Here is a 16,087-nt window from a genome sequence, read left to right as displayed (position 1 = left end):
GCGACTCCCATTAACTTCTTCCTTTTTTATTATATATTTTTGTTTTAAAACTTCCGGAACCAACCGCTTCGACCGTCTTGTTACAGGTTTTCGTCACAGGTCCTCCGACTCGGTGTCTACATCTCTTCTTCTTCTTCTTCTTCTTCTTCTCTCCTCCTCTTCTCTTTTTCTAATTTTTTTAATTCTTCTTCAGAACGTCTGAAATCCAGACGTTCATCACGTCTGGATTTTCCAGACGTGATAAACGTCTGGATTTCAGACGTTCTCCAGAATTCTAGAAATTTTCGAGAATTCTGGAAATTTTCCAGAATTCTAGAATTTTCTAGAATTCCAGAATCCTGTAATTTTTTCAGAATTCTATATTTTTCCAGAATTCTGGAAATTAAAAAAAAAGAAGAATAAAAAAAGAAGAGAAGAGAGAGAGGAAGAAGAAAAGAAAGGAGAAGGAAGAAGAAGAAGAAGAAGAAGAAGAAGAAGAAGAAGAAGAAGAAGAAGAAGAAGAAGAAGAAGAAGAAGAAGAAGAAGAAGAAGAAGAAGAAGAAGAAGAAGAAGAAGAAGAAGAAGAAGAAGAAGAAGAAGAAGAAGAAGAAGAAGAAGAAGAAGGAAGAGAGAGAAAAAAAATAAAAAAAATTAATTTTTTCCGTTTTAACCTTTCCCACGTCAGCACTTTTAACGGTGTTAAGCCATTTTCCGTTTTTCGGGTAACGGCGCATAACACAGTCCTTTTTTTTTTTTGTAAAAACAAACCAAAGAGATTTTTTTTTAAGAACATGAAACCACATGAGATTTTTTTTGGAATTTACCCTGTATTTTAATTTCTAGAAAATTTAGCAATTATTATCAAAATACTTATACTTGAAACTTGATAAATTTTAGTATATGTCAGGCATACCACATCATAACTAATACAATCATTATATGTGGCATTTAAATAAATGGCCTAATACACAAATAACCCCAGAACTTGTCCAAATGTTGCAACTGCCCCCTCCAACTTTCAATTGTAACAACTTACCCCTCAAATTTGTCCAATTGTAACAACTTACCCCTTAAACTTGTCCAATTGTAAAACACAACCCCAAATTGCTGACATGGACTGCAATTGAAGAAACACGTGAAATACAAAATATATAACGCTCGTGGAGTATGATAATCAAATCTTTTGGCGTGATACGAATCCGGGAAAACTTTTTTACGGTTGCATCAAATACGGGGTAAAAAAATTCCCAATTTGGGGTTATGTTTTACAATTGGACAAGTTTAAGGGGTAAGTTGTTACAATTGAAAGTTGAAGGGGGCAGTTGCAACATTTAGACAAGTTCAGGGGTTATTTGTGTATTAGGCCTAAATAAATTTATTAAAAAGTTATTTTTTAACTTCTCTCCCAAAATCAGAAAACCACTTTGACAACCATGGCGGTCTGCCAGAAAATCCACCAAGATCCACTACAAGCTTGCATTGAGCCAGCTCTTGATTGAAAAACGAAAAACTTGAAATTCTCACAAATCAAATGAGTGATGGGAGAGAAGTTGAAAGACCAACTATTTTTTTTAAGAAAAAAGAATTATTTGAGAAATCTTGATAAAATGATGAATTTAGTAAGATTCATTGTTAAAAAATAATGTGTATTATCCATGGTTATCAAAACCGGACCGGTCAAAGAACCGGAAAGGATAAAGGGTCAAGGGTTAGAGGTTCAATCGGGGTTTAATCGAGATTCAACTGGTATTAACAAAATTATGTGAAAAATAATATTTTATCCATATTTTAACATGTAAAAATTATTTAAATAAAATTAAAAATATTAAATTTATAAATCCAATCATGAATTAAAAATATAATAAAAATTTAATTTATAAAAAGACTAAAAAATATAAATTACATATTTTTTAAAACTAAATAATTAGCATTATTATTAACATAATATATAAGTATAATAAAATAGTTATTATACAATTTTTTAGAGTTTTAAATTTTATTTTATGTAATATTTAGATATTAATAAAATATTATGAGTATTGAAATGATAAAATAATGTTCGTATAATATTTATAGAAATATAAAAAAAATTGATAAAAAAAAGAAATATAAAACACAATAATAAATAAATAATATTTTAAATATTTACTTTTTATAATAATTATATATATATTGTTAAGATTAAACACAAGTTAATAAGTGGTCTAGTGGTCTAGTGTTCTCAAAACCATGGTATTATCATCGGTGGTTTTCACCTGGTAGGTGCAAATTTAAGTCTTAAAATGATTTTAATCTCCATCACATGATTTTAAGAAGCTTAAATGGTGATTGACCAAATTCACTTGGTCCACATGATTTTAAGAAGCTTAAATGGTCAGTTACTAACTAAGTGAAAATTACTGGTATTATCTATCAGTCCCTTAAGGCAAGTATAATTACTGGTATTATCAGTCCCTTAAGTAAGTATAAAATTGATTTCACTTCTTTTATATAACCACCGCCGGTAAATCAAGATAGGAATCGATTTTGATAGCAAAAATGGAGGGTGAAGTCAGATGCAAAAGGAACTTAGCCCAAAATGAGGGTGAATTCGGATGCAAAAGGAACCCAATCCGGAGCGTTAGTGAAGTCGGAATGAGGGTGAAGTAAGATCTGAAACTAGATCTTTAGGCGGTGGTTTTCTAATAGCAGATGTGTTTTCGAAGGAGAAAGAATTAATTTATTTTAATCATTTAATAAATCTAATTAAATATACATGTAATGATTTTATTGGCTATGACATACCACATCATATTCATTCTGATGTGGTATGTCCGACTTATACTAAAATTTCTCTTAAAGCTCTCAAAATTGTAGTTAAATTTTAACTTATTTTTATTAATTTCATTAACTTTATAATTAAAATAAAATTTACAGTGTAACGACCCGGTCCGGAGTGAGTGGCGTCGAGGTAGAAGGCCTGAGCAAAGAGTGGCCCTAAGGGATGGCGATGGGGGCAGGAATGAACTGAATCCCACATCGGAATCCAATACATGCAGATATGTTTTAAAACCGTGAGGCCAATGTGTTGGAATTGGGCTAAAGCGGACAATATCTACATGGAATTGGAGTAGGGCGTTACAATTGGTATCAGAGTCAACTCTCCACGTACGATGTGTGGTTCGGGGATGAACCAGACGGAAGCTGGTGGGCCTGTAACAACCCGGTCCAGAGTGGATGGTGCCGAGGTAGAAGACCTAAGCAAGGAGCAGCCCTAAAGGATGGCGATGGGGGCAGGAATGAACTAAATCCCACATCGGAAACGGAAAGGGAGTGATGGGGGCTTATTATTAAGATGAGAATCCAATACATGCAGACGCGTTTTAAAACTGTGAGACCCAATGTATTGGAATTGGACCAAAGCGGACAATATCTAAATGGTATTGGACCAAGGTGTTACATAACAGTTTTTTTTTTATGTAAACCATATGTACATCATAAAAGATAAGTAATAGAAACAAAAAAAAACAAATTAGAATACTTCAAGAGTATATATAATAAAGATATACTCCTTAAAAATAAATAAAAAGGAAACTTGTTTCTTTATATATATTTGAGTAAATTCCAAAAAAAAACCCTGTGGTTTGATGTTATTCCAAAAAAACTCTTGTGGTTTGTTTTTACAAAAAAAAAGACTGTGGTTTCACCGTTACCCGAAAAACGGAAAATGACTTAACACCGTTAAAAGTGCTGACGTGGCAAGGGGTAGAGTTGGAAAAATATTTTTTTTTATTTTTCTTTTTTCTTTTTCTTCTTCTTCTACTTCATCTCCTCCTCCTTTTCTTCTTCTTCTTCTTCTTCTTCTCCTCCTCCTCCTCCTCCTCTCCTCCTCTCCTCCTTCTTCTCCTTCTTCTTCTTCTTCTTCTCTTTCTTCTCTTCTTCTTCTTTTTTCTTCTTCTTCCTCTCTCTCTTCTCTTCTTCTTCTTTTTTTCATCTTTTTTTTCTTTTTTTTTTATTTCCAAAATTCTAGAATTTTTTCAGAATTCTGGACGTCTGAAATCCAGACATTAACGTCTGGGTTTCAGACATTGAACGTCTGAAATCCAGACGTTCAATATCTGAATTTCAGACGTAACGTCTGGATTTCAGAAATTTAAAAAAAGAAAAAGAAGAAGAGGAGAGGAGAGGAGAGGAGGAAGAAGAAGAGAAGAAAAAGAGAAGAGAAGAAGAAGAAGAAGAAGAAGAAGAAGAAGAAGAAGAAGAAGAAGAAGAAGAAGAAGAAGAAGAAGAAGAAGAAGAAGAAAGAAGAAAGAAAAATTTTAAAAAATAATAATAATTTTCCAACTCTACCCCTTGCCACGTCAGCATTTTTAACGGTGTTAAGTCATTTTTCGTTTTTCGGGTAACGGTGAAACCACGGTCCTTTTTTTTTTTGTAAAAACAAACCACAAGAGTTTTTTTGGAACAACATCAAACCACAGAGGTTTTTTTTGGAATTTACCCTATATATTTTCTACATACTCTCGAAGAACAACACTAATTTTTTTTAGCATAATAGAGTTAAGAGATAATGTACAAATTTAATTATATTGTTACTATGCAGAGCTGATTTAGGGTCCATTTGTTTTACCTACTGTTTGCTGTTACGGTTTGCTGTTGTTATTTGCTATTTGCCGGGTAAATTACATACGTAGTGTACAACCTTTACCATGTTTCACACTTTGGTGTACAACCTTCAATTTTGCATACTAAAGTGTACAACCTTCTAGTGACCTCCCACTAAAGTGTACAGCAGGTAAAAGTGACTGGTCAACCCTGTTAACCACTTGGTCAACGTGACACCTCATCAATTTTCAATTCTTACAAATTAAAAGTGGTCCCCACATATTATTAAATTGCATTTATAGCCTCAATAAAAAAATTAATTTGATATATTTCTCATTTTTACCCTTCCATCTCTTCATCTTCTTCTTCTCTTAATAGTAGATTTATTTATTTATTTCTCTCTCTAACCTCATTCTCTCTCTAACCTCTCTCCTCTCTCTAAAGAATTAGAACTCTGTTTTCAAGATAAAAAATTAAATCCTTAGCATCTTGTGAAATCCGTCATTCCAATACCCCTGCCAAAAACAAAAATAAAAATTCAAAATCCTTAATTTGGAACATCTGATACATGAACAACTTTAAGGGGCCATTTAACAAAAAAAAAAGATGAAGAAGAGATGCGGGAATCGTAGAGCATGATTAAAGGCAGAGATATGGATTTAGAAGAAAGGGGTATATATGGATGAAAGGAGAAGAAACAAGAAATGAATCTTGGCGCAGAATATTCGAGTCCGCCATGGATATATGCTTTTGGAGTTGATAATTGAAGTTGATATTCGGACGAACGAAGCCACTAGAAGTGTTCGAGTTTGGTTCACAAAGGTAGATCTATTATTAAGAGATGCTGGGAAAGACATTGAGAAATGGAGCATTCCAAATTTCTCAAATTTGAAGAGAGAGAAAGAGGTTAGAGAGGGGGATTTGGAGAGAGAAATTTATAATTTTAACTGATATTTAATGTAAATACCAGATTTAATCCTTTTTTTAGATATGGGATTTGATTCAAAATGGTGAAGATGGTGAAACCCATCAAAATTTTAATTAGAGAGAGATTAGAGAGAGAGAAATGAAGGTTAGAGAGAGAAAGAAAATAAAGAGAGAGAAATAAATAAATTTCTAGTAAGGAAGAAGAAGATGAAGAGAGTGAAGGGTAAACGAGAGAAATAAATCAAATTAATTTTTTAAATAGTTTGTGGTTCCCACTTTTTAAAATGAATAGGCTGAAAAATGGTGATGTGGCATGTTGATTTCGAGTTGACCGGTCACAATTACCTGCTATACACTTTAGTGTGAGGTCACCAAAAGGGTGTACAGTTTTGTGTGCAAAATTAAAGGTTGTACATCAAAGTATGAAACATGGTAAAAGTTGTACACCACGTATGTAATTTACCCGCTATTTGCCGCTACGGTTTGCTGTTGGAAAAAGCAGCTTTTCCAAAAAGCAGAGATTTTCTGTTTTTATAAAAGGCTGCTTTTCAGGTGTAAAAGGCAAACATGAGATCACTAACCAGACACCTAATGCTGCTTTTCAGATGTAAAAGGTAACCAAACACCTAAAACTCTCATTTTTGAAGTGAAAATGCAAACATGAGCATGAAAAGGAGCAACCAAACACCCCCTTAGCTTTTAGATACAAAATCGTGTAATATTAAGGTTAATGTTTATCAGACGGTGTAATTTTAAGTCTCATTAACGAAAAATGAGTTCTTTTATGTGCAATTTTATGTTCTAATTATTTTCCAACCTTCGATATTTTGGCCACTTAATAAAGCTTGAAATTTTATATTTTCTGTTAATGGAAAAAAAAACTCATCTTCCATTAATGAGATTTGAAATTACACTATTAGATAAATATTAGATTTAAGATTGTACTATTTTGTAGGTGGATGTTAGATCTGTTATTCAATAATCTTAGAACCAATTTTAGACTTATCCTTAAATTTAATAAAGAATTAAATTGTTCTACACCATAAAAGTATGTTATATAATTAATAAAAAAAAATTAGATGGTCATGGGTGCACTAAAGAACTTATAAAGTGATGCATTTGAATTTCTATTGAACATCTAATTTATTTATATTTTTTTTTTGTTTTTTTATCAATTCTATAACGCATTTTATGATGCATATGTTGTAGAGCAATTTAATTCTTTATTGGCTTTTGGGATAAAATATAAATGTAGCTCTACCGTTATTAAACAGATCTGATTTAGTTTTTAGGTATAAAATAGTGCAATATTAAATCTAATATTTTTCAAATACTGTAATTTTAAGTTATTAATATAAAATGAGTTTTTTCATTAACAAAAGATGTGCAATTTCAAGTTTTATTAGGTAGCCAGAATGCCGAAAGTTTGAGAATGACCCTAATATAAGGGGTAAAGTAAAAAAAAAACTCATGTGTTTTCATGTACTGTCAAACTATGACTTGAAAAAAAATTTGTCCAAAAGGTGACTGAGTTTTTTCGTTATGCTAAAAACAATGATCTTTTAGTTTGTCACTATAAAAATGACTGTTAATGACCTCAAAATGGGAAATTTCAAGAATTAAAGTTGTTTAGTACCACATTTACTATGAAACCAAATCTTTTATTTTTCAAAATCATCATTTTCAGTGCTTTATCTCTCTAAAACATGCATTTCTCTCCTCACCAAACAACACCTAAATGATATCAAAATTAAATTGAAGAATTAAAATTGCTTAGATACTTATCAAGTTTTTTAATTTTTCAAGTTTGAGACTGTCAACACTCATTTTAATTTTAAGATCATTATTTTCAGTAAAACGAAAAACCTCAATCATCTTCTTGAAAAAACGAAAAGACTCAATCTCTTTTTGGACAATTTTTCTTTTTCAGATGCCAGTTTGACAATACGTAGAAATATATGAGTTTTTTTGGACTTTACCCTAATACAAATTTTCACATGAAAAAAAACTCATTTTCCATGAATGATACTTAAAATTGCACTATCCGATCAACATTGGGCTTAAAATTGTACTATTTTATACATAAAGGTTAGATCAACTTCCCATAATAAGCATATGATTAAATTTGTCCCTTATTTCTTAATGATTGATTTTTTTTATTTTAATCAAATAATTTCCATCTCTAATTTTTTATTTTGGAAATTTTTGAAAAAAGAAGTGTTTTAACATGAATTTGATAGACAGTGAAAGAATAGACATAAAAAGATGAGAGAGGGGGAAGAAAAATGAAAAAAAAAAATAGAGAATGATATTATTTTTCAGAAAAAATAGAAGGGATGATGATAGGTTAAGGGTAAAATATCGACAGCAAAAAATAATGGGATGGGAGATGTGAGTTTACATATTTGATATAAAACGAATATTAACTCGTCCATGTGGTATTTACGAAAGTCGAACCATCACCAAGAAAAAAGAACACGTGAAGTCATCATAGCAAAGCTATTCAATACGACCTCATTTTAAAGGCCTTGGCTTGGGAAGTCTCTAGCGACCCCCGTCAATGATCCACCCGTTACAACAATCACGCCGATCTCGTAAATCATGGATTTAGTGGTCTTAAGCGATATCAAACCTCGCTATATAGGCGATGTTCACCTATCAGCATGTGACACATATTATGTCCGGCTCGTAAGCTCATAATCGTCTTCTATAGCTCGATCACATTATATATAGAGTAAGCATATCTCAAGGTATACCACTTCATTCATTCACTAGGTTTATATTATAGCTTTGATTGTGTTCATCCTTAAATATTCCCTCAAAACTGACTTAGGCATCGAAACAGGTTAGTCGGACTCTGGCCACCCATTGACCTCGTTTTTATCCAATTGAAGGTTTACAAGTGGACTTACAGGATTCAACCACATCAAATATGTGAGTGAGCATGGAACAAACATATTAATGACTCACTTAAGCAGTTCCATCCAAATCCCATCCTCTAGTGCACTCCCTACATTTAGATTCTAGAGAGCGACAGAAGAAGAAGCGTGACGATAGTTTCAAGCCAATCACGACCTAGCTATAGAAATGGCGGAGGACACAGAAGCCTTAGAGCCATAACAACAACGACTCTTATGTGGAATCTATCGATGACTAGCAGTAAACCTTGGGTATGTCGATGGCATCATCAGTGTAATATGGTAAGAGCACGCTATCCAAATGGAAGAAGCCAAAGAGAAATTGGAGATAGAAGAAGAAACTATTAGATATATGAACAAATTTGAGAATCCAACCTGGTTTACCGGACACCACACTGTCTGAAGTTTTCATCATCATCGAGACGGATCATCGGTAAATCAGTAAAGAAGATCTGACGACCAGTCAGGGGGAAGAGAAGACCCCCTAATAAGACACCACAAATCTAGAACTATGTTATCGTCGTAATTTGTAGCATTTTTAGTATTTAATTACTAGTTATTTTGTATCATTTTAATAAATTTTAATAATGGTTTTTGTATATTTTCTTCATTTTATGTATCTAAGCCACTTTGTGTGTTTTTAGACATTTTCGCAAGGTTTTCGGTACAAATAACCAAGTCGGGGCTTAAGGCGACAATTCGGGAGTAAAAGGGACCAGAAAAAAGGAGTTTTAGTAACATCAGCATACAATTTATCGCGGATGTGTGCTGTAAGATAAAAGTCCAATTGTTCACACTAGGACAAATTTGACACATTTTCGTATTTTCAATGTATCTCCCTCAGACGGACTCGGATTGGGGCGATTCAAAATGCGTTGGAAAGCTAAGAGAAAGATGAACAAGCGACTAATAATAACTTCTCCAAATTCAAAGTGTATCATGCCCAAAAAATTATCCAAAGTTGATGAACATGTTGAAGCTTATGTTTCCTTTCCCACCTTTACACATTTCAACTCCTAAATTGTCAAAGTCTTCCACCATCATCTCTTAAATGCTAAATTCAGAAGATTAGGGAGTGGGAGGCCATAAGGAGACTTGGTCTTTGGAATTATGTGTGTCATTTTACTATAAAAGGAGACATTGGGTGACATTTGAAGACACACCAAGCTTAGGCTTAATTCCTCCCTCTATAATGTTATTTTGCTGATTTTTCTCCTTAAAAATCAGTTGTTTGTGTTTGTTATTGTTGTTAAAGTGTTGTTTGTGCAAAAGTTCATAGGGTAAATTACACCCATGGCCACTGAACTATACCCATTTTCACATTATGGCCACTGAACTAAATTTCTTCCTAGTATGACCATCGAACTTTATACTTTGTTACATTGATGGCCAATGTCACCGTTGATCATCATTTTTTCACCTTTGACTCCCTTTTAACTGAATGTCGCTCTCCTTCTTCCTTTCTCAATTATTTTATACCTATTTTACCCTTAAACACCATCTCCATCTTCATCAGCATCTCTCTCTCTCTCTAAAATAAAAAATCTTGTTTCTCTCTCGAACTCTCTGTTCATCCTCTCTTAGAAAAAAAAGCAGTAATGGCTTCATTAGCATCATCCACTTCTCATCTTTTTTTTCACTTCCATACCTTAAAAGGCTCCATCTTTTTTGCCTATATTTTGTTGGGCAAAACCCAGAAAAATTGGACCTTCAAATGGGTCAAGAGTAAAATGCTGGTTCAAGTTTGGTAGTCAATTGAGGAACTCACATGTAATTTACCATTTTCGTTGAGCAATTATTTAATGGCGAACTATAATTTAAAAGCTGAAAATAATAGAAACGGAGCGAAACATCGGGTATTGGAAAGTAAAGCAGGTGTGCGACTGACCGACGACGGAGCAGTCATAGGTAAGCGAATCCGCTCCCACCGCTGACACTGTAGTGGTTTCTGGAAAGTCATGGTTCTGTGATTTTGAGATATGAGATCTCAAACAAACCTCTTCTCTTTTACATAGATTCAGAATTCCATCAACAGTTTCTCTCTCTAACTCCTCTTTTTCTTTTTCAGTCTGGTTCTGGGATTAGTAATGGTTAAAATCGAATAGTAATTCCTTTTTGCAGGATAAGTTTGAAGTACTAGAATTTGCAGGATAATTCCTTTTTGCGGGATAAGTTTGAAGCACTACGTTTCATCAAAGAGAATTAAGGGATAAGGGTAAAATGGGTAGAAATTTATTGAGAAAGGGAAAAGGAGAGAGACAACCGGTCATATTCATGGTCAACGGTGCAAAATTCATGGTCAACGGTGATGGTGGCCACCGGTGTAACAAAGTATAAAGTTCGATGGCCATACCAGGAAGAAATTTAGTTCAGTGGCCATAATGTGAAAATGGGTATAGTTCAGTGGCCATGAGTGTAATTTACCCAAAGTTAATATAATAAAAGTAAGTTTCAAGTTACCGAAGAAGTTCATTCGGCAATCGTCATCACGGTTTCTTCTAAACTTTAATCTCTTTTATTAATATGAACTCTATTATCTATCTTTCTAAGGTGTGTTTTAATCTAATCATGGGCTAAAACCCCCTTAACTAAGGCTAAAAGCGGATCTTAACCTTAATTATGTGGTAATTACGTTTAACCTATTTAACTTATCGTTATCCTTTTTAAGAACTAACTTATGATTCTTAATGCTTGTAGGAGATGGACCAACTCTCTACTTGAATATAATTAATCGTTTATATTGACCGTAATGAAATTGATTAATCGAAATTCATAAGTTGGACCTAATGACCATTTAGTGTGGCTTATTGGTTTTCCAGGGTTTTTCATGAATCTTATTACAAATCATAGATTTATTACTTGAGCCGGACCAAGGGAAAGTAATAAATCGAAGGTTTGGAAAGAAGAAAAATTAATGCTTCTTTGGATTAATTACTTGAGCCAGACCAAGGGAAAGTAATTAATCGAAAGTTTAGAACTAATTACTCGAGCGGCTTTTCTTGAATCTTAAGTAATCACTTTAGCCGGACCAAGGTAAAGTAGGTTAAAAAGGTTTAGATTAAATCTTATTACAAATCTTAGATTTATTACTTGAGCCGGACCAAGGGAAAGTAATAAATCGAAGGTTTGAAACTAAGAAAACTTAATGCTTCTCTTGATTAATTACTTGAGCCGGACCAAGGGAAAGTAATTAGTCGTGAGTTTAGAACCAATCTCGAGAACTATTAGTTAATAAAAAAATCGTCATCTTAAAAAGGATAAAACAACTTAAAAGGGGTTAAATGTTATTACCGAGCAAAGAGGTTAAGTGAAGCTAGAAGCCTTAGTTTCTTTCATTATAAGTATTCTCTCATCTAATTTTGTACAATTTTTATTTTAATTAAGTCTTAACTTGGTTGTCCAACAAACTCTACCTTTTGATTGTTTAAATAATAGATAGTAAGCAAAAAGATTAGTACTTATAATCACCATCCTCGTGGGAACGATACTCTACTTTCACTTTATTACTTGATACACGACTAAGGTACACTTGCCTTCACATGCACGTATATGTAAAACGCGCATCAAACTACAAGAAATGCCAACGAGCAATATCCTATGAGATTGATCTGAGTTAGAAAAGAAAAGCGACCCTCCTCGAGTAGGAGGACCCCAAACTCAAACCACAAAAGGACCAATTTTTATAAGTTTTCATAATTCCCTTACAGATTACATGATCCTTAATGAACTCAATATTACCACTTCTGATGTTACAATATTTGACACAAGGACAAAAAATATAGTCCGAATTTGTAGCATATCATATGCAAACTTCAAAAACTCTTGTAACCCTATCCTAAACGCCAATGATCTCCTATTAGCCACCATCAATGATTTATCCATCTTGAACAAACACAAATCTAGGCTTAATACATCATTTTCCCCCTGAACTTGTCCAAAAAGCTTGATTGGCCCCCTGAACTTTTAAAATATCTCGATAACCCCCCTGAACTTGTATTAAATATTTAGTTAGCCCCCTAAACTTACGTAAAATGTAATCAATTGATCATTCGGTCGTAAAAAAAATAAGTTAATTACGGAAGATGTATTCCACGAGCCTTTAAAAAAGTAAAACGACCAAAATCGGGGTATACTGTTCTAATATAAGAGATGACAAGTTGTATAGTTGAGCAAATAATAACTTCATTTTTAATATTTTTTGAATTATGTAATAACATTCTAAGATGCGTGAAATACATCTTCCGAATTTAACTTACTTTTTTTTACGACCGAGTGATCAATTGATTACATTTTACGCAAGTTCAGGAGGCTAACTAAATATTTTATACAAGTTCAGGGAGCTATCAGGACATTTTGAAAGTTTAAGTGGCCAATCGAGCTTTTTGGACAAGTTCAGGAGGCAAATGATGTATTAAGCCCACAAATCTATAATAAGTTATATTCTCACTAATTACTAACATTGAATATTCCACTACATACAGGGCCGATCCTGAGATTTCGGTGGCCTAGGGGCGAAGTACCAAAAGGAGCCCTAATAAAGAAGTGCAAGTAAAAAATAAAGCAAAAAAAGTCAATTATATATATATATAAATTGCTTTAAGTACCATGTTTCTTATACAAAATGTTGTCTACGAGCATTTCTAGATGCAAAATCACTAATAACAGTGTTTACATCAATATGTTCTAACATATTTCTCTCAATACATAAAATGGCTAGACCATTCAACCTTTCTTGTGACATTGACGATCTCATATAGTTTTTCAATAATTGTTCATTAGATTGTTCAATATTAACTTCATCCACACTTAATCCGCCATTAGAAGACTCTTCAACTCTTTTAGAAAAAAATTTGTTTATAGCCCCTTTTTGCGATTCAATGAAGTCTTGTTGTGTTCGTTTTCTTTTTTTCCGTTTTTCACTACCACATAAATGCTTTCTAGGCAACATTATATATTAAAACGGTAATTTATATGACAATAAGTTTATATAAAAAGTAAAGAACAATAGCACCTGGATCATGAGTTTGACTTAGATTATGGAAAAATAAATTCCATTCAAAATTCGAAAAACTTTGAATTTGATATCCGAAATTCTAAATCCACAGCTGCAAGACAACACCTGTGTATATATATATATATATAAGAATTACAAAAAATGGATATGGACCATTTACAGAAAAATACTAAATTTAAAATCGAATTTTTTTTCCAGTATTCAATTATGTCAAACCAAGTCCAAAAATCACACCATAATACACGAACAAAGAATTTCAATTCAAGCTAGAATATAATCCAAAAAAGTGGTTGAAAAATGAAAATGATGGAAACAAAAATTACCTTTTCTAGAATCAATTAACGTTCGATGAAACTTGAAGAAGAATATAATAAAAAGGAGTAGCGTCTGGTCTGAGTGTGGTTGAATTTGATTCGTTTTTTCTTCTCTCAAATCCAAAATTGCTCTGATTATTGAAGAAAATTTGACGACTTTCACCTTTAGATAAAAATAAGGATGAAGATGGATAATAAATTGAATGATGATTTATATAACCTTTAATTGAAGAATGAAGATGAAGAGTTGAAAAAATATAACCGTTTATGGGAGAGAAAAATTAGAAATTTATGGGATTTGGGGGAGATTGATTAAAGAAAATGACAAGTAATTAGAAAATGGAAACGTATTTGAAGTTCTTTTGGATTAATTGGTGAGTTATAATAATTTTTGCTAAATGTTATTTTTTTTTATGGACTGTAGATGTATATTAGTTATTAAAGGTGTATTTTAGTTATTAAAAGTCCATATATTTAGGGATATATTAGTGATTTGTGAAAGGTGAAATTCTATCATTTTTTAAAGAAAATGAAATTCTATCCTTAATCAACAGTATACGCATCTATAAAAAAAGGAAAAAAATTGAAATTCTATCCTTAATTAACATGATATACAACTTTATAAAAAGGAAAAAAAATGAAAATTTATCCTTAATTAATCGGATTGACACCTATATAAAAAGGAAAGCTGACAAATGAGGGCTGATTTCTAATTATTGGGCCCAATTATTCATATTTAAATAGCTATTTTATTTTTATATTGATATATGTAATAAAAGGCTAAGTAATAGTATATTTTGAGGCCCTCATTTCCTTGGGCCCTGGGCAGGCGCCCCTCCTGCCCATGCCCAGGGACGGGCCTGACTGCATATGACTAACTTTATAGGCAATGACATCCTTACATATCAACAATAACTATAGATTGAAATACAAAAAATATATAAACAAAAGTATATAAACAACCAACAAAAACACATACATTAACAAACAACAAACAACAAATTCTTATCAAAATAGATATCCAAGACTATAAACCCAATATCAAAACACCAACTATACATTACAAATAAACAGAGTTATAATTGAACATACACTAAAACGAGATAGAACCTAATTTATAAGAATGAAGATACATACAATCAACCATACTACAAATTATAGAATGAATATGTAGTAGATGAGGTCCGAACTAACAAGTAGAGAGTATATTAATTTTACCGATTTAACATTTGAACATAAAGTATTACTTGAATAAACCCTAATAAAATACTTACCAATATGCGAATTCACGAGGAAGAAGACGAAGATGAAGATGTAGATGTAGATGGAGACGACAAAGAAGAGTTTAGAGTTTTCAGAGGTTAGCTCGATCAATAAGACGAGTGAAAGAAATTTTTTATCCAGAATGAGCTTTTATATCCCTCTCGTTTATACGCGCTTAATAAATTTGGTAGCTTTTTGCTCGCCCGTGAAACTTGTAATATTTTGCCATTTTTTTCAGACAACAGTGACAGTTTAATATAAATAGTGTCATCTGATAATTAAGTACATTTTCGGTTAAAATCACGTTTTCTTGGGGATGACAGAAGTGTGTCATCGCAATGTCACATGTAATTTGAGGTTATTTGTACATAAGCTTTCATATGACAGAAATTTAATATAGTGTCTCGAAAAATATTCATATGACACGAAAAAAATGTATGTCATATATCTTGTGTCATCTGAAATGGAAAATGACATAGTGAAAGTAGTATTTTAAACGGATGAATGTACTAAACTATTAATATTTTTTTTTAAATTAATGGTTCCGTTATTTTTTTTATAGATAGAATTTCTGTTAGACATGTTAAAGTTTTAATAGACTTGCTAACTTACCGTCTATACTAGTAGTTTTTACCAATTTTGATAAGTTAGGAAGAAAATGTTATCAAATGATAGGCTAGTGAGTAAATACTACGTTTTGGATAAATCCGAGCACTAACATTGCTTTAGGCTTTTTAGAAATTATTAATGGAGTTCTCTTTAATTGTGAATGCAAATTTCTAACATTATATTATCATTCATCGTTAACATATCTAGTGGTAGAGCCAGAAAATTAGAGTTGGGGGGCTAATTTTAGACATGCGGTTGGACGCAATTTTTCGGACTGGATAAAATTTTTTTAGCCTCCAACGCGTATTTTTGTGTTTTCGCTAAAATATTAATAGTGTTCAACATAAAAGATTAAACATATTTTTTTTATTAGTTTAATGCTAGGACCTTCTATAAAATAAATTGAGATTGTGAGGAATTGAACCTATGAAATAAAAGGAGCAAATATCTTTAACCATCTTATCTATCTTTAAACAATG

Source organism: Euphorbia lathyris, chromosome 1, assembly GCF_963576675.1.
Source record: "Euphorbia lathyris chromosome 1, ddEupLath1.1, whole genome shotgun sequence".
NCBI classification, from domain to species: Eukaryota; Viridiplantae; Streptophyta; class Magnoliopsida; order Malpighiales; family Euphorbiaceae; genus Euphorbia; species Euphorbia lathyris.
This window is presented reverse-complemented; position numbering follows the sequence as displayed.